General features: G+C 39.7%; 1 long non-coding RNA gene across 1 annotated transcript in view; it reads left to right on the forward strand.

Moving 5' to 3' along the window:
- Nucleotides 1–8,069, forward strand: part of LOC309618878 — a 272,744-nt gene extending 264,675 nt beyond the window's left edge. The window contains exon 12 of the long non-coding RNA XR_014238655.1: nucleotides 8,002–8,069. This is a non-coding gene — a long non-coding RNA (uncharacterized lncRNA). The remainder of the gene's footprint in view (nucleotides 1–8,001) is intronic.
- Nucleotides 8,070–19,018: the final 10,949 nt, after the last annotated feature.

Raw genomic sequence — 19,018 nt, forward strand, 5'->3', positions numbered from 1 at the left:
ATTGTAGAGTACGCTGTCAAACTCTAACTCAGCCCAGGCTACCCTCTGAGGAACCCCTGGCTAACTTCTCACAGCTAGAGAGCGCCTCCCAAGGCACTGGCCTCTCTGCCCATCAGCCACCCTGTGACTGATGGGATCAACATTTCATGGCACATCGGTAACCTTTTTGACGCTAAGATTCACTGGCTGGCAGCTCTGCTTTGAGGTGAGCTGTGGTTCTATTTCCCCATGCTAAGCAGCCATTTTTACTGCTCAGACCAATATTTTGATATGTCTTGTTCTATTCCTGATGCCTGTGGGCATTTTCTCTATGCTTTATTAAATATTTCCTGTCTTATGTTCTTTACAAAATGCCCTCCACTTTTAAGTCATGTCATGGTTATATATTCTGCTTCCTCGGTTTGTAAACTCCTTTGGCAAATACCATATTTACTCACAGAAGTGTCTAACATATGTATTTTAATGTAAAGAAGAAAATGCAAAGCCTCATTGCCATTGGTTGAGGAATACTTCTGATTGTTCCCTTTGCTGTGTGGCTCATGACTTGTCCCTGGTAGATGTTCTCTGCGAACTGGGGCTTAGGGAATATGTCAGCCAGGATAATCTGCTTTTCCATTCTGCAAACAAGTCAAAGACACACATATTCTTCTGGAATTTTTCTTGATTTCACCAGTATTTTGGCCACTGTTCTAATGAGTCAGGAGCTTTTGACTTTCTGTTGCTTACCCCTTGGGATATGTGTCACATTTAGGAACAGTGACAACTCAGGAATAGAAGGAATTCAAGAGTGAATACTTAAAAGATGGTCCAAAGGGAATGGCAGCCACTGACTGTCTTCAGAAGGTTATAATCTAGCTGGGAAACTAAAAAGGCATAATGAAGTAGCTTGGGTCACCTTCTAAACAATGCGATTGCAGGTTTAAAAGTACAGTGTACAAGTTATTTGCAGGGAAGGAGCCGTATTTTAGGCATCTGTTTGATCTTCATCAACACCTAGAATGGTGCAAAACATATAGAAAGTGCCCCCTGATTCCAGCTTACAAATTCCCAATGTTCCAAGTTTCTTTAACTTAATCATTCTTGTTCCCAGCAACAAATTGGAATCTGGATTTGACTTGAACACACACAAGCTGGGTATCCTTGGGTATTTACTAAACCTCCCCAGTAGACTCCATTTCCTGATCTATAAAAGGATAATGAAGTGATACCTCATAAAGGTGTTTGAAGAATAAATAATACAATGACTTAAAACTTAGAACAGTGTCTGGCACCCATTATTAATTCCATAGATATTAACAATTGTGATTTCTATGCCCCCATCTTTTGTTACTTCTTATTGTGAACTCTCTGTTGCAGTGAAGTAGTTTCCTTTCTGATTCATGTATGAAACAAGACATGCTTGTTTCATCGATTATTTCAGCTACCCAGTAAACATTTTCAGAGCATTCCTATATGCCAGGCTCTTAGGTAAGCTCCCCACTGCCACCATGGAATGTCCGCCTCTCTTTTGTATCATTCATATATCTCATGTATAATCAAAATCCAGCTCAGGACTTACCCAGACATTTTTTGCAGTTATCCTACCTGCTAGAGGAAGGGTAGTTTGGCCTGGAAAGAGACAAACTGTTACATTAAGATAGTTGTGAAGAAATGAGAGTCCAGTCTAGAGAGTTGGTGGTAGAAATGAAAAGAAAGAATGCTCAAGAAACTGGTTAACTGGTGCTTTCCTGGGGGAGGAGAAATTAACGTTTGGTAGCAGTGTCGAAGGGAGACTGAGGTTTCACACTATACCTTTCATACCTTTTGAATTTTTGTGCTGGGTGCATGTTTAATTGCTTTAGAAATAAAAAGTGATGATTTGTCAAAAGAGGATCCCTCTAAAAAACGTAACAAAGAACGGATGTAATTGAAAGAAGTGTGACCACAGAATTAAAGAGATAAGAGACAGAGGAGTTGAGATCCACGAGGTAAGTGTTCAGTGGCCACTTCTGTCTCTTTTCTGTAGACTAGACTCCATCAATCAGCATGTTGAAAACTATGGATGTTGAGGTTGTTTTCTAGGAATGTGTTGGCTTTCTGGTTCAGATTGGTCCCTTTGTACTAGCAACCCACACGTGTAAAGTCCCATCAGTAGAAATCTGCACTTCCAAGTGTCTAGTCATAGAATTCCCTGAGAATTTGCTTTATAAAGAAAAAAGAAAATGGCTCTCAAGAGGCCTATGGGAGTGCTCATAATTCAAAGTTATTGAGAGAGATGGTGAGGATCATTCAAAAGCCGTTTATAATTTGGATTTGTCATGTATTACATGGCTCTTTTTAGTAGTTGCGGATTGAGTTTTGAAATAATACATTACTTAGTCCTAATTTAAAATAGGTGTGGGAGAGGGAAGGTTTGTATCTGTGAGCATTGGTGGGTAGAATTGTTCAGGAAGTTGCGGGAACTGTGCTGTGCTAAAACGCAGGAATCCAAAGGCTTGTATGTAAAGCATCCTATTAAGCGCTTAGCAGAGAAGAAGCTGGGCTATATTTGGTGCCTGACACCCAGCAGTTCCACCAGCACAGAGCATGTAATCTGTGTGTGGATAAGGGAGTTTGGTGACCCTTCGTGGAGAAATTTCAGAGAAGAATAACTAACTCCCTTAAGACTAAACCAATGTTTGTTTGTTTTCCTAATGACAAAAGTAATATAGGTATATGGACATTCTAGAAGTTTGGAAAAAGAACAACAAAAGAATGAAAGTCAAGATAGTTTCTTAATGGTGGAATTAGAGAAAAATGTATTCACTTCTGCACATCTCAACATTCACTTACCAACTTGTATCAGGTTAATTTAATTATGCAATTAAGAGGTGTAATAAGTATGTTTGGGTCTCAATTATTCTCCTGTTTATCAAATAGTAGACATCAATTCATGTTAGTCAAATGATTAAAAATAAATGAACATTATTTTGGTAATGCCACTATGTTCATAGCATTTTACAGCCTGTAAACATCTTATGGACATTATCTTACTTTTGTCTTTCAAAGCTCTGGCATGTGGATGGGGCAGATAAACTCTCCTCATTTTATATTTGAAGAACCACGATTCAGAGGGTACGTGAAGTGGCTTGCCTAAGCAGAGTGGAGCTCAGATGAAGATTTCCTGCTCCACTCTCCATTGCTCTTAATGCCTAATATATGTAACTCTGATTGCTGTTCATTCTAGAACTGCTCTAACTCCTTTAGGTGGACTATTAGGATGTAAGTTAGTAAACTGCTAGCCTTCACCAGACATCTTACAACGTTCTGGGGAAGGTAAGGTGATATACTCATATAAATTTACCAGTAGTTATTCTGGAATGCAGACAATTTTAAGTGTGCACCCCCAGAGTTGATGGGATGGAATAGTCCTTGCCCCCAACCCTTTGCCCCCCTGTTCTCTCAGTCACCTGGAAGTTAGTGCACTGACTGTAACAGTACACACACATTTCTTTAGTGCAGGGATGGGATCTGGTAGAGGAATGAGGGAAGGCTTCATAGAATTGACATCTGAGATGGTCCAGGAAGGAGTGGGTAGGATTTGACAGGTGGAGATCCAGGAAGAAAGAAATTCTGGGGGCCAGAACGGAAACAGAAAGAACAAAGGCGGGAAGAGGGGAAGCCTGAAGTCTGTCTGAGGAAGAGGGAGCTGTCTTGTCTGATGACAGCTATACGGATGTGTAAGGGAGACGTCGAGGGAGACAAACTGAGACTAGATGTGTCAGAAGCTGTTGCTGTGACTAACCCATTCAGAATGAAATGTCTTTTTCCCAAACCGTAAACGAGGCTGACCAGAGCACCTGCTGCAGGAGCTTCCTGCCTTTGTCCCCAGACCACTGATCCCCGGCCACCCCGTTTCCTTATTTTTCATTCAGTTCTGCACGGTGGTTGGCTTTCCATCCCCCACAGCCATACTTACCACAATAGCCTTTCACTGTTGGGCTCCTCTTCTGCCCTTGATCTGCCCTTGCTCTCTTCCTCCCTGGGCCATGCTTGCTTATACTGTCAGGACACCTAACTCCTCACCCTCTCCCTTGACCGTGGACGGTCCTTCCGCCCACTGAGGCCTCTCAAAGCTGGAAACAGCTGTGACTACTACTCAGCTCCTACGCTGTCTTCCCAAACCCACTCACGGCATGTGACGGCAAGGGGCCTTGAAGGCTAGACACAAGAGTTTGACTTGAATAAAATAGATATTTAGTCCCCCAAGTATGGGGCTATTAACCAAAACAATACTCCATGAATTTAGAATGCTGTACGATTGAGTACTAAAATCATCTCACACATGGTTTAAAGTAAAATCTACCCAATGTTTCTCTGAGAAAGTTTTATTTTATTTGACTGTGAAAAGATTTTTAAAGTCAGTTTTTAGGAATGGAAAAAATATTCAATTAACCCAATCTTGTTTTCCTTTGTACCAGTTGCAAGGAAAAAAGCTCAATCAAAATAATTTTTATTCTGTCCTACCAAGATCATCCCCCTCAAAAAAAAAAAAAAAAAAAAAAAATCCCCAAAAAAGAAAATTTAAAAAAGAGTGTGAGTTTCGGGTGGGAATGGAATTCTCATGGTCAGAGGAGGAAAGATTTCTGCTCTTTCCGTGAACTGGACATTTCAAGGAGAACCTAATGTGATTCAGCTTCCTCAAAACTGCTGCTTTTTGTTTGCTTTTGGCTTGTCCTGGTTGAGCAACTGGGCCAGTGGACAGGCGTTGATGAAAACAAGGCTGAGCTCCAAGGCTAAGGAGTATTTTTAGGTCTCGAGGAAGGTTTTTTTATTTGAAGGAAAGGATGATGATGTCATCCAAAGCACTAGTCTTGTGCAGAAGCCGGCACTTGGCAGGACTCGGGAAGCATACTTCAAAAGGAATGCAGCCGAAGGCCAAGCACTGAGAGACCAAATACTGTGGAGGAGACCCAGTTGTTCTTCTGGCCTATCTGAAAAAGTTGACGGCAGATGTTTGAGTGGATTTTCTCATTCTTTGTCCCTTTTATAAACTGTCAATGAACACAGGCATTTGCTCTGTTTTGATTGCCCCATGGGAGACTGAAGCCTCATGTTCTGTATTTTTCCCCATTGAGCAATAAGAATAAAAATAACCATTGAAACCCCCAAGATACATCATATCCTCATGGAAAGTGTTAGCTGGCCAATTTTGAATAATCCTGAAAGTAAAAATTATGTGAAGAAACAATGGATTGAAGATTGGATGCCTGTGTGTGTACACACGTGGGTGTATTGTGTGTTTACATGTACCCAGCATGCATTCATGTGCTTAATAAAAAGTGCCCTGTGCAGTCAGGAAAAAGGCAGGAATGACAGCTGTTCAAGACTCATCACAGGGTAGCTGGGTGTTTAGATAGGCCTTCTCCCCTGAGGTCTTACTAGAACAAATGGTTCTAACTTAGAATTCGGAAAATCAATAATTTAGGTGAAATAAGGAAATTGAGCTTCTAGGAACTGTCTTCAATTGAATCTTGTGATTTTTGTTGAGCTACTCAGGACCCGTGGGCAAAAGCTTATGAACAAAAATTCTTTATCTGCAGACTGCTTTTTTTTTTTTAATTTTTATTTATTTATTTATTTATGGCTGTGTTGGGTCTTCGTTTCTGTGTGAGGGCTTTCTCTAGTTGCGGCAAGTGGGGGCCACTCTTCATCGCGGTGCGTGGGCCTCTCACTATCGCGGCCTCTCTTGTTGCAGAGCACAGGCTCCAGACGCACAGGCTCAGTAATTGTGGCTCACGGGCCTAGTTGCTCCGCGGCATGTGGGATCTTCCCAGACCAGGGCTCGAACCTGTGTCCCCTGCATTGGCAGGCAGATTCTCAACCACTGCGCCACCAGGGAAGACTGCTTTTAACAATCTCTGGTATTGTGGGGAAGTTCTTCCAAAGGTACCATAGACCAGCTTTACTCAAAATGTGTCCTTGGTCCAGCACGACTGAAGAGAAAGGGATTTTGTGGTCACATAAACTTGGGACACGCTGCCCTCCATGTCCTTCTCCTGAAGAGTAATTGTGCACATTGGCATGGATGAAGGCTCTTAGCATAAGTCTGACTTTATTGTTCTAAGTTTTTCATATACTGATTTAGCTATGGGGCTTTTTTTCTTTCCCACTTTGTACTTGCACCATACTGCTAATGGCAGAAAGTATTTACACAACACGTAGCTGTTCCTGAGCTTGATTTTTCTGTGTGTATGTCATTAATTACATCAGAGGTAATCAAAGTGGAGTCTGTGTGGACAGACCGCTGTATGTGGTCAGAGTCACCTGGGAACTAATTAGAAATGCAGACTTGGGGCCTCCCCCCTGAGACCTACTGAATCAGAATCTCTGCAGGTGGGGCCCAGGAATCTATATTTTCATAAACTCTCCTTGGATTCTTATCTCTACTAAAGTTTGAGAAGCCCCAGGGCAGCTGTTCAGTCAGAACTGAGGCCGACGATTACGTGTCTTAATGACAACCAATCCGCCATACCTTATGGATTCTCTCCTTGGTTTTTAAGCCCTCACCCAACCAGTCCAAACTTAGTTTACTTTTATCCCCAGCTCCACACCCTGCTTCCCTGTCTTCTGTGTGTACTCTGTTCTCACAGCCACCAAGCCTTGCTAATGCTGTCTTCACCTATTTTTATGCCATAGACCCCTTCTCAGAATGTTTTTAAATGCATACAGTGAAATACGTAAAATTTTGAAAGAAACTTATACTGAAGTTATACTGAAATAGTTAGCAAAATATTTTGAAAGCTGTGTTGCTAAAAGAAGCAAATATATTTGCACTTTATCATATAAGATCTAGAGGCAGATCTGTAACTGTTATAATTTCGAAGTGGTGATGTCTATAAACAATATTTTGAAATATCTACAACCACTGAAGTATGATATGAAAATATCTGTAAATTCTTTTGGTGACAAAGTCACAGGTACTGCTACTAGTAGTGGGGTTTGTCACCATATTTGAAGGAAATGGGCTCTAAGTTAATTTTCCATGATTAACTTGCTAATTTCTGACTACCTATCTAAACACCACTTAGTTTTCAAGACCCAGCAGATTTTTTCACCCATTCCAACCTCCACTGAGAACACACATTTCTGGAGTTTTTGTGTAAATGTAACAATAACACCCAGCAAGGCACTGCAGCTGTTCATAAAATTCGACTTTGTGTTTTATCTCTCCCATCTCAGTGTAGGTTTCTTGGAAGCAGGGACCGGACTTGTGCTTCTTTTGAAATTCCTTCATCAGCGGCAACCAACCTGGTGATGGGCAGATGTACTCCAGTGGTTCTCAAACCTGGACACACATCAGAATTATGTGCAGATGCTTGGGTCCTATGCCCTAGGCCAGTGGTTGTCAAAGTGTGGCCCCCAGACCAGCAACATCAGCATCACCTGGAAATTTGTTAGAAATGCAAATTTTTGAACCCTACCCCAAACCTCCTGAATCAGAAACTCTGGAGGTGGAGGGGACAGCAGTCTGATTTTGATTTGCACTAAAGCTTGAGAATCACCGCCCTAGAGATTCTGATTCAGCAAGTATGGGGTGGAATTCAGGAAACTGTATGAAAAAAGTACCATTATTCAGTAAACTCCATGAGGTGAAGGGTACGGTTTAGTTTTGCTCACCATTCTTTCTCCAATACCTGTCTCAGTGCCTGGCATATGGTCAGGACTCAAAATTATTTGTCAAATAAAAGAAAGAAATGTGATGTTTTTGAAGCCCACTAATTAAGTAATGAACAGCTGTATGTCTTACTGTCTGGGGACTTCTATAGAAATTAGGTGGAGCAAGCCTTTTGGAAGATGAGTATTCTCTCCCTGCCATTTATTGCAGGGCAGCATCAACTGTTTAATAAATGATGCACCTGTGGCTCATCTAATAGTTCTAGCTACTGATTTAAGTTGTGGGAGAATTTTGAGAAACAAGACTTAAAAAGTAAAAGTGTTCAGCAAGTCAAATTAAATTTTGCATTATTTTTTTTCTATCAGGAGAACTTGCCATGTTGAGCTTGTTACCAAACCAAACTGGGTCCATCGCCTGACGTGCAACAAAGCCACTCTTCTGACGCCGGACTGTGATGAAGGTAAGGGCAGCACTTATTGCAGGCGCCAAGCCAGGAGGATGCGCAGCTCATGCTCGAAGACCTGAACTCCCTGATGACTTTCAGGAAAGGGTTTTTAAAGACAGTGTGAAGGAGGGGGTCACAGGTGTGCGATCAGCTCATGCACAACTCTCTCATTGGTTGATGGTGAGGTAACAGGGTGATGTTTCAGGAGTCTCAATCAACCTTCTGGTTCCAACCTTTCTGAGGTCTGTGTGCCTAGTGGTCAGCAGTTTTCATCTGGCGGGAGTTTGGTTTCTGTAAAAACAACCCAAGTATATGGCTCAGGATTTTATCTATAGCCCTTTGAGGAGGAACTAAGATTCCTTGACTTTGTTTTATGGCTAAACTATTATTGTTTTGTCTTACTTGACTGCTTTCCTTTGTTTTTGCATCTTGTCACTTCTCTGATTAAATTTGCTCTCTGGAACTCAGGAAAGGCCTAGGAGGCTAAAGGTTTTCTACAAAAAAGAGGTGAGGGACAGAGGGTGGGGGGTTTTCCCCAGGAAGGCCCCATAGGGTCCTTCTCGTTTCAAACGCTCTGGGGTTTTCTGATCTTTCTGACAACAGTGAGTATGATATGAGCTCTTGTACCCTATAGAATGAAGGAGGAAAATCCTTCTGCATTCCACCTTCAGATATAGGTAGAATAAACTAAAGCTACAAAGGGGTGTCATTTACATTCAAATAAAAGGTTGTCAGAGACTATACTTTGCTCTTTAAATAGTGTGTCACTGGTGTGTTGATCCTACTATGTGCAAATCGTTGTTTAAGACCAATCAGGGAAATCTGAAATGTATTCCTACTCTCCAAGAGCTCAAACCCAGGAGAGAAGGTGGGGCAGGAATACCACTAGAATCCCTCCTCATCCTCATTAGTGTTCGACAGAGCCCTTATCCAGTGTATTTCTTTTTTTGTTTCTCTGTTCACTTGTTTGTGAGTTTATTGTCTAGTGCCTTTACACTAGAATGTAAGCTCCAAGAATCTCATCCACCACTGTATCTGACCAGCAGTTAGGGTGTTTCCTGGAGCCTGGTGGACACAATAACTATTTCTTTAGTGAAATGCTTATAAAGCACATACAAAGTTAAATGTGTGAGTTACCACTTTTCAAGTGTTAGATCCCACATTTGGGTCTTTATTTTCACCAAGCTCTGGATTCACATGGCTCTGCGCGGTTCAAGTCTTGGTTCTGAAATTTACTGCCATGTGGCCTTGACCACATTTACTTAACTTCTGACAGTTTCTGTTGCTTCCTTCACTGTAATACTGTGAGGACTAAAGGACATAATGCAGATACGGTTCTTAGCACAATGCATGGTAATTATTAGCGGTTATGGAAACAGAACATTTTAAGCTTTGTCTTCTTAAATCCAACCCTAACTAGAAATTATAACTGAAGACAGAAACTACAGACCCTGGGTGGCAGTTTTAAACAAAAACTTGAAGGGGATGGGGGAGCTGTGAGAAAATGAGCTCTCCCCTGGTCATCACATGCTGTCAGAAGAAAAAGATTAGCACGTATTTACATAAGATTTAAGATAAATCAGTAGTCCCTCTGCATTGTCCCGCTGAAGTTTAATTTCTCTCTAAGTCTCTTTATTAAGATGAGCAAAGAGATTTCCTGTAATATTTTAAAATGTGTTTTGCTAGTTCCAAGGATCTTTGACTCATAATTGTGAAGCTATGAATGTTTTTATAAGAAACTATATACATTACAAAAATTTTTTTTCTTGCTGCAGCCGCTGTGGAGAACAGTATGGAGGTTCCTTAAAAAACTAAAAATAGAGCTACCATATGATCTAGCAATCCCCCTCCTGGTCATATATCTGGAAAAGATGAAAACTCTAATTCAAAAAGAATTATATATACAATGGAATGTTAGCCATAAAAAAGAATGAAATTATGCCATTTGCAGCAACATGGATGGACCTAGAGATGATCATACTAAGTGAAGTAAGTCAGACAGAGAAAGACAAATATCATATGATATCACTTATATGTGGAATCTAAAAAAATGATACAAATGAACTTACTTACAAAACAGAAACAGACTCACAGACATGGAAAACAAACTTATGGTTACCAAAGGGGAAAGGGTGGGGAGGGAGGGATAAATTAGGATTTTGGGATTAGCAGATATACACTACTATCTATAAAATAAACAACAGGGACCTACTGTATAGCACAGGGAACTATACTCAGTATCTTGTAATAACCTATAATGGAAAAGAATCTGATAAAATTAATATATATATATCTGAATCACTTTGCTGTACACCAGAAACTAACTCAATGTTGTAAATCAACTATACTTCAATTTAAAAAAACTAAAAAAGTTTTTCTTGTCATTGTTTGTAGAAAGCTGATTTAGCTCGCTTCAAGTGGTAAGCTGTGTCATCAGAGGAAATTTTACTCAGTGACCTTGTGATAATTAAACTCACCATGACTTCCAAATATGACTCCAGTTTACTCCAGCAATATTAAAGGACTTTAAGATTAGGAGGGCAGCTAAAGGAATTCCCTCCTGAAGCAAGGTGTTTTACACATATAATTAAAGTGACTGAGAATAAGTTTAAAACACAAGGCAGGGCTCAATTTACCTTGAGAGTATTGTTGTTTATTCTGTTGAAGTAATTTCAAGTTCTAGTCTTATTATTTGAGGCTTCAGTAATTCTACCAAAGGGAGTTTTTAATGTGTCTGCAGAAAATATATGTGTTACATAATCACTAAATAGCATTTTTCAGAGCCATGTTTTTCAAACTGTTTCTTTCCATTGCTGAGGTGAGATGGACCTTTCTGTGTGTTTTTCCAAAGAAGCTGCAAATTCCCCGCTGGTGTGTTCTGTGAGGTGCATCGTCTGGTGGTGCAGGTGCCTCACCTATGCCGGGGCACCCACCTGGGACGGCCGTGAGACCTGGTGAGAGAACTGTCAGATCATGAAGCTCTTCAAGCTTCTAGTTTCTCATCTGTCAAGTCAGGATAATAACACCTGTCCTTCTTTAAGGGTCACATACAAAGCTGTGTGCAGAGGGTTTTGTAAATGGCAAAACACTGTATAACACTATATGTACGTATGTGTGCATGCGTATGTATCTATGTATATACATGTATACATACATATTACATATATGTAAACTATTAAATATACACGTGTAAGTTATTTCTGCCAATGTTCTTTAATGGTTTGCTTTTATAAACCCCTTGGGAGGTGCTCATCAAGGGATTTCTGTGGGTCTAGAACTTGCTACTCACTCTCTAAACCTCAGTTAGTAACACTGAATATGACTGGTCCTCATCTTTAAGAGCACAAGATAGAGCATTCTTTTCACAGTTTAACACTACCTTGGTTTTCTTTCTCTTGCTTTTCTTTTTCTTGTGAAAAGTATTGGGAAATGCAAATTAGTAAACACTTACTAACCCTGGATCTTCACAAGAAGAGTCTTCTTATTCCTTGACAACTGCTTCTTACTGGGGGAACTGGGCCTTGGATGGCCAAGGGACAGGTCTGGCCTGAACAAAAAGCCCTGCTGGCCAGGAAGGATCTGGCTGTCACTTGGCACAAACGTCCCTTCTCTTGTGACAGCCTCTCGCAGACTTGATGAGCCTGCCTCCAGACTTCCAAGGCTCTTCTCTCAGACCTCTTTCCTCCTGCAGCTACGTGCTGGTGAAGTTAGTTTTTTTAACAGTAAATAATACATTGCTCTGTGTAGTGATAAACTTTTTAAAATGAAGGATGCAGAGTAAAAGTGAGCCACCTCCTCCCCTCTGTCCCTTCTGTCCCCGTTAGCTGGAGCATGCCCTCCAGACCAGTTGATGTGCAGCTTCCATATAAAGACATCTTCCTGTACATTTTGCTCTACGTTTTCCAAACCTTTTCATATCAGAGTATATGTCGATACACCTATTCCATAGTATGAATGTATATCGTTTAACTTCTGATGGATATTTCTTTCTTTGTCTTCTTTCTCACTGTTTCTCTTTGCTGTTACAAATGATGCTCCCAGCAGACATTCTTGTACACACACACACACACACACACACACATTTCTGAAGAACATTTGTAATCTTGTTTTATACAGTTAGTTATTTAATGTAGCTAAATTTTATTTTAATACGTAATGTGATGTAACTGTACTTTGAAAGAAATAGATATCCATTCATTCCCAACCATTTATTGAATAGACCATCTTGTTCCTGTTGGTCTAAGACGTTAAATTTATCCTGAGCTAAATTTGCACATATACCTGCTGCTGACTCCTCTGGTGATTTATTTGTCTTTCTACAGATCTATTTGTCTGTACCAACCATACTTTCCATGTCATACAGTGAGGATAATCTTATAGGAAGTTTTCAAATCTGGTGGGGCAGGTCTTCAAACACTGTTCTCAAAATGTTTTCATTATCCTTGTTCACTTTTTTCTTCTGGCTGAGCTTTGGTGTTAGCTTCTCAAGTTCCATTTTAAAAATTACATTGGAAAATTTTAAAAATTAACATATAGTAGAACTAACTTTGGGGGGAATGTACAGTTCTGTGAGTGTTGACATGTGTGTAGACTTGTGTAGGCACCACCACAGCCAGGATACAGAACAGTTTTATCAGCCCTTTTATTGTCAGACCCTTCTCCAGCCATAGCCCCTGACAACCACTGTCTGTTCTCTGTCACTATAATTTTGTCTTTTTGAGGATGTTATATACATGGAATCATATAGAATGTAGCCTTCTGAGACTGATCTCTCACTCAGCATAGTGCCTTTGAGATTCACGCAAGTTCCTGAGTTATTGTTAAGTAGTATTCCATGGCATGGATGTACCCCAGCTTATTCATTCTCCTCTGCTGAAGGACATTTAGGTTGTTTGCAGTTTGGGGACACTATAAAGAGAGCTATCTTAGACATTCATGTACAGATTTTTGTGTGAACATAAATTTTCACTTTCCTTGGCTAAATACCAAGATGTGGGATTGCTGGGTTGCATGCTGAGTTTATGTTTAATTGTAAAAACTGCCAAACTCTTTTCCCCAGCGGCAGTCCTATTTTGCATACCCACCAGCGATGTATGAGAGTACAAGTTCTTCCGTATCCTTGTCAGCAGTTGGTGTTGTCAGTACTTTTCATTTTAGTCATTCTGATCAATGTGTACTGGTATCTCATCATGGTTTTAGTTTGCATTTCTCTAATGATTAATGATGTTGAACATCTTTTCTTGTGCGTATTGGCCATCCTCATATCCTCTTTGGTGAAAGTGTTCAAATCTTCTGCTCATTTTAAAAATGGGTTTTTTTCCCCTTACTATTGAGTTTTGAGAGTTCTTTATATATTCTGGATACAGATCCTTTTTGTGTAGTGTATATGATTTAGGTTTTACATTGGAACTTTGATTGGCAATGTATTTAATTTATAGATTAATTTAGGAAGCACTGAGATCGTTACAATGTAGCATCTTTATATCCAGGAACATGATAGTGTTTTTTAAATGATTCAAGTCTTTTATGTCCTATGAAGTTTTATAGTTTTATTCATATGCATCTTGCTCATTTTTAGTAGTTTTATTCCTAGATATTTTGGAGTTTTTGTTGCTACTTGAGTGAGATTTGTTTTCCATTATATTTACTAATTCATTTATAGTTGATGAATGTAGTTGAAAAGAAAGCTGTTGTTTTTTGTGTGTTGATCTTGTGTCATAACTACTTAATAAAGGGTCTTACTAGTTGTTTTCTTTAGGCAGGTTCCCAGAGACAACTCCTTCCCTCTCACTTCCTGTCCTTCCCTTATGTAAACTAGGGATGGGAGTGGAGCTGGGTGTTGGTCCTGTGAATTCTGCTGAAATGACAGATGCTGGCCATCGCTGAGGGTCAGGAACTGGCCCCAGTTGCTGTGAGGTACTTAATGCCATTGTTCTCAACTGTGGGGTTCAAGAGCTAATCGCATCAGACAAACAAACACATTTTATCAGTTCATATTTATTCAGCTCAAGTAACAGAGTAGTTAAGTGACATTTACTTTTTAAAATGTGTTTTCTTTTTCTCACGTAACAAGAAATCTGGAGGTAGGCAATTGCTGGTGTTGGTTCACTGCTTCAGTAATACCACTGGGACTCCAAACTCCTTTAGACTTTTTTAAAAATAAACCTTTTACTTTGGAATAATTTTAGATTCACGGGAAAATCACAAAGAAAGTACGAAGAGTTCTCATATACGCTTCCCCCAGTTTCTCATAACATTAATGTCTCGTGTAACTAAAGAACATTTGTCAAAAGTAAGAAGTCGGTACATTACTATTAACTAAACTACAGGCTTTTTTGGAATTTGGAATTTCGTCAGTTTTCCCAGTAATGTGTTAGTCCTGTTCCAGAATCCAATCCAGGGTACCACATTGCATTTAGGCTTCATGTCTCCTTAGGATCCTCTTGTCTCTTTCTAAGTCCTCACTTGTTTTTCATGACCTTGACACCTTTTGAAGAGTACTAGTCAGTTTGCAGAATGTTCCTCAATATGGTTTGGCTGGTGTTTTCTCATACTTAGCCTGGAATTGTTGGTTTGGGGGGCGATACCACTGAGGTGGAGTGCCCTTCTCACTGCATCAGATCGGGGGGTACATGATATCAACATGATTAATCCCTGGTGATGTTAGCCTTGTGATTGTCAGCTGATAGTGTTGAACTTGATCACAGAAGTAGTGTCTGCCAAATCTTTCAGTCTTTTTATTATGGAGAATTTGAAACATACACAGAAGTAGAGAGAAGATGCATGTATGTCTGTCTTCAATAGTTATCTATTTATGATTGATCTTGTTTCATCTATACCTACACTCACTTTCCCAGCAGCCCCCACTGGGCTATTTTGTAGCAAGTTATAGACATCACAGTATTAATGTATAAATATTTCAGTATGGATCACTAAAAGATAAGGACTTCTAGAAAAATAGCCACAATATCATTAACATTTCTTAAAAATGTAACTATAACTTTGAAGCTGTTTCTGTTTTCCCACTCTGCCCTCCTTGGCATGTGGTTCTTTATCTTGCTGTTTAACAGTTGCAAGAGAGCTTCTCTGGCTTCAGCCATCACATCAAAATTCAAGGCCAAGCACTGGGAGGCAGAGTAGCAAGAAATCAGCTTTCCCAGACCCCTCCTTCCCTCACTTGCACCAGCAGACTTCCGAATGTGTTTCATTGGCCAGAACTATGTCATGTGGCTACCACAAGTAACAAAGGAAGTTGGAAACGCAAGTGTCTGGCTTTCCAACCTCTGTAATAGAGGATTACGTGGAATAATAAGGTGGGGCATAGTTGTTAAGTAAGCCATCATGCAATGTCTTTCACACTAATTTGGGAAGAGAAAAATTTCACTTGGTACCTCTCTCCATTCTGTGAAACTAGTCATTAGGACTGGACGAGGACAGAGTGGAGTTGGCAGCAGGAGTAGCTGAGCTTGCTGAGCCATGGCCATGATCATGTGTTACTGCCCTTGGCTTGATGAGGCCTTCGGGCTGGGACATGGCTGAGTTTGTTAGTGGAGGCTGGAGCCAGGCAACCACTGTGATTTGTCCTCAAACTACTTGAAGAAGTAGGTGACATTTAAAGAATGTCATTCCATAGGACGTAAAATTGGGGCATTTCTAGATTACTGAATAGACTAAATAAAGTAAGTACGTGCACTACCAAAGTAGTGAGTCTGTAAGAAAAGTTTAATTTTGATGACTTTAGCAAGAGTTTTGCAAAAAAAAAAAAAAAAAATTAGAAAGAAGCTACCAATTTTCAATGAATCTAAGGTGTACCATTGTTTTATATATTTCTAGGAAAGAAAACGTGCTGCCAATAAACTATGCTGTGCCATTGAGTCTAAGGCACATCCTGACTTCAGAAATGTTGAAATGTGGGGAAATGTATCTTAGTATTGATGAAATATGGTACTTAAGATTTACACAAGTAAATTTTGAGTTTTATATCATAGTATTTAAACTTTATAAAAATTGAGGCATAATTGGATCAATGGAATTTCACCTATGTAACTAACATGGAGATTAAGATGTAACACTTTTTCACCATCTCAGGAAGTTTCCTTGTGTGCCTTCCCAGTCAGTCCCAATCACAAAGGTGGCCACTTTCTGATTTCTTTTTTCACCACAAATTAGTTTTGTTTGTTCTGGAACTTAATATAAATGGAATCCTTCAGTTTGTACTCTTGTGTCTGGCTTCTTAATTCAGCATAATGTTTTTGAGATTTATCCATCTTTGTAAAAATATAATAGTTGCTTATCTATTCTGTTGATGGACATTACTAGATTGTAGGGTGGTGTATGTTCAACTTCATAATAAAATACCAAACAGCTTTTCAAAGTGGTTTTACCTTTTTATACTCTTACCTGCAAGGTATAAGAGCTCCAATTTCTCCATATCCCCCAAACACTAGAAATTGTTAGTCTTTTAAATTTTAACTAAATAGAAGGTGTAAAGAAGTATCTCATTGTGGTTTTAATTTGCACTTCCCTGATGGCTAATGAAGTTGAGTGTATTTTCACGTGCTTCTTGACCATTTGGATATCTTCTCTTGGGAAGTTCTCATTCAGATCTTTCATCTGTTTTTTAAAATTTAGTGATTTGGTATTTTCTTAATGAATTGTAGGAATTCTTAATCTCTCCTGGGTATTGAGTTCTTTCTCATCTATACATTTTGCTAGGAACAATCACTTAAATGAAGGAAAACCATTAGAGCTGAAGCAAGTTGTGAAACTGAAGTCAAACTAACATTTACTGAATGGCTACCAGAGAGTAGGCTCTTCATGGCCAATATTTCCCCTCATCCTCACTATGCAGGGAGAGAATTATTTTCTTCACTTTTGCTCTATGATCCTGGAACATAGAAAGGTTCAGTAACTTGCTCAATGCTGCCCAGCTTGTAAAGACTGGGATTCAAAAAGTTCTGTGTGAATCCTTCCTTTAAAAATACTTCTTGGGAATTCCTTGGCGGTTCAGTGGTTAAGACTCAGTGTGCTCACTGCCATGGCCCAGGTTCAATCCCTGATCGGGGAGCTAAGATCCCACAAGCTGTGCGACACGGCCAAGAAAAAGAAAAAAAAAAAAAAAAAAAAAACCACAATAAAATAAAGATCTTTAAAACAAAACAAAACAGAACTTCTTAAAAAGGAGTAGACTTGTATTAGGTGGCCTCTATTTCCCCTTTTATCTTGAATTATATAGAAGGGACATTTAATTTTTTCAGTGCTTGGACCTCTAGAATCTTTTTCTGTTCCTGAATTAGGGCTAGTATTCTTCACAGAATCAGATTATGGGCAATGGCGGATTTATAAAAAACAGCAATGATCCAGGATAAGGAGAACAAAGGAAAAAAATAGACAGAGGAATCTGAAGCAAGTTGAAAAGACAGTTTATATGCAGAGAATACTGAGGCAGAAGGTCAAGATGAAAGAGCAAATCAAAGCCAGGTCAGAAGTTGGAAGCCGGCAAGTCTCCAAAAGCTGGAGGTCAAGACAGAGCAGGGCTATAAAGTCAGGGAGGAGAAACAGATGCTCAGGGATAAAAGGGCCATGAAATTCACAAGAAGCCTGCCTGAAACATGTAGTTTTCCTGCTATAACAAGATCAACCATAAGCTTCCCAAAATATGACTATCCCAGATCTAGAAGCTCAAGGGGGTCCTTCAGTTCAAGAACCTGCCGTAACTGGCAGGTCCCATCAACATAGATGCCTGTGAAAACCTCCAGCCTTGTTCAGTTGGGACTCTTAGCTGTCAAGTTATAGAAGAAATGCAAATCTAATTTGGCATTAATTTATGCCAACAAACAAAAAAAATGTGTTGGTCTGTATTATTCAGAAATTTAAGGGAGTGAATCTGACTTCAGGCATGGTTCAGTTTTGGGATTCAAATGATGCCTCCAGGAATGTCCCTTTCTCTTGTTTTCTTGGCTATGCTTTTCTCTGTATTGGCTTCATACCTAGACAGTCTCCCACTCTGTGGTGGGAAATGTAGCCAGAGACAGTGCTAGCTTTTTATTGTCCTTCTGGTTAGAGAGCTCAGAGGAGAAAGAAAACCTTTGCCCAGGAGTCCCAGTACCAATTTTGATCGACTGGCTCATGTCACCTTTTCTTCCTTAAGTAAGGTTACCAGATAAAATATAAGACTCTCAGTTAAAACTTAATTTCAGATAAACAAAGAATCATTTAAAAAGTATTTTAAAAGTCCTCTGTAATATTTGAGACATGCTTCTACCAAACGATTAATCTTTTATTTTTCTGAAATTCAGTCTTAAGTGAGCATTGTATATTTTTATTTGCTAAACTTGGCAACCCTATCCCTACCCCAGTCACTTGTGACCAAGGGGATGGTGGACTCCTGAATCCTGGGAGTTGAGTTAGTTTCTGAATCATGGGGATTAGGAATGGGGGAGAGTTAGTTGCCTAAAGAGATTCAGGGCAGACAAAAAACTTGTGTCCACTCTACCTCCTCTTCCTTCCTGGACTCCCAGTTATGTGTAGACTTTGCCAGGATACCCATCTCACGTTAAAACTGAGATCATCATCTTCACCTTCTTTTTGGTAAAACTGCCCATTACTAACAATAAATGTCACCGTTCCTCTGGCTCCTAGTTGCAGAATTTTAAAGTTTATGTTCTTCATTTCCTGATTCATCTTTGGTACCTAAATCCATAGCTTGAAAGCCCAGTAACTACTTATACCTGTCTTACCAAAGAAAGTCTTGCATTGCAGTATCTGACTCAGTTACAGTCTAGTGCTAGCTCAGAGGCGCTCAGAGCGGTCCCCTTGGCAGTCAGTATGAACCTGGGAATTCAGATGCAGCACATTTGTTGATTCGAGAGATCATTCTGCTTTTTATAAAAATTTTAAAAATTATTATTTTGTGAAATAATGTATTGTGTCATAGG

The sequence above is a fragment of the Balaenoptera borealis genome, assembly GCF_965194805.1.
Source record: "Balaenoptera borealis genome assembly, chromosome: 20".
Classification (NCBI taxonomy): domain Eukaryota; kingdom Metazoa; phylum Chordata; class Mammalia; order Artiodactyla; family Balaenopteridae; genus Balaenoptera; species Balaenoptera borealis.